Here is a 1,404-nt window from a genome sequence, read left to right as displayed (position 1 = left end):
TTTTGTACTAGTGATCTGTAGATATCATTCATATCAATGTGAAAATGTTAACTTTGCCCTAAACTTATCAGTTTGCCAAAAGTCAAAGAGTGAAATTCTTAAATAAGGGTGAGAGACAGCAGCGAATGAAGGGGGTTTCTTGTAAGTACTAATTGTATGTATACAAGTAAATGTATGTACATAAAATCCATATTAACTAACTCGTAAGAAAATTAAGGAATAAATTAATAGTGAGTATGATACGAGCCAAATCATTTGTCTTTTTTCGTTTGGCGCCCTACGTTACGAACGCACGCATGGCCCACCTTGTGGGCCCAGGCTTTCCCCTGCGGCCAAAAGCATCAAATCCTATGATCCGAGATTTTGTGGCTGGGGGCGGCACCATGGCCAAAACATCATCTTCACACATTGGGGAGCATGGACGCGACACGTGATGGGGCCCATGCACAAACAACGACATAGATATTATGTATGCACATGAGAGCAAAAAAAGTTGTATGCAACTTCCTCCATTTAGAAAAAAAAAATCTTTAGGTGGGTTTGGCAACCTTGTAAAGTTAGATCGCTACTAAACTTGATCTAACAATTTAAAGTTTTTTAGCCCAAAAATTGGCACTAAACCGATTTTTTTGGATCAGGAGGCAGCTTGTCCAAAAAAAATTGATTTAGCACAAAAAATAGGTCACGACTGGTCCTGACCCAGTTTTGTGTAGTTTGACAAATACACTCTCAATGAGATAATAAGTTCGAAGCTATGAGTATAACTTAACACAAATCTTGATACATGCGTAACAACTATCAAAAAATTCAAATCGTCTATCAATGAAGGCTGCACTGATAGCAACTGTACTGATAGAAAATCTGACTACATTGATACAGAATTATAACGTATGCATTAAGATCCATGCTAGCTCAAGTATTTTCATTAACTATCTCCCACAAAATTTTCTATGTAGAACCCTCCACGGGATATATTTTAGATGTATAGCTACAGATCGTTGGATGTATAGACTTAGTCTATTCATATACAGCTACTTATTCCGAGTTTTATACTTTCAATTTAAAGATAAGCAAACTTTGTATTTTGGATTTATGGTAACATAAAGCCATCGGCTTTTTGGTAAATGTGAGTAAAACCTTGGGTTTTAAGCAAAAACCCCTACATAAAATCTTGAAACGTTTGACTAAAATAGAAAAATATATAGTTAAAAATATATATCCAAATATTTTGTGATTGCAAACGATCATCAAGTTCAATATGGTTATATTCCTATTGTGTGTTACTGGGCATATGGTTTTATTCCTATTATGGGTCGTTGGATTTGGATTCTCTACACAATAATTTAAATATTTTTCACCCGATTCAGATTTAGATTCTCCTCACTGTCAAAAAAGTACTGGAGA

This window comes from Asparagus officinalis, chromosome 3, assembly GCF_001876935.1.
Source record: "Asparagus officinalis chromosome 3, Aspof.V1, whole genome shotgun sequence".
NCBI classification, from domain to species: Eukaryota; Viridiplantae; Streptophyta; class Magnoliopsida; order Asparagales; family Asparagaceae; genus Asparagus; species Asparagus officinalis.
This window is presented reverse-complemented; position numbering follows the sequence as displayed.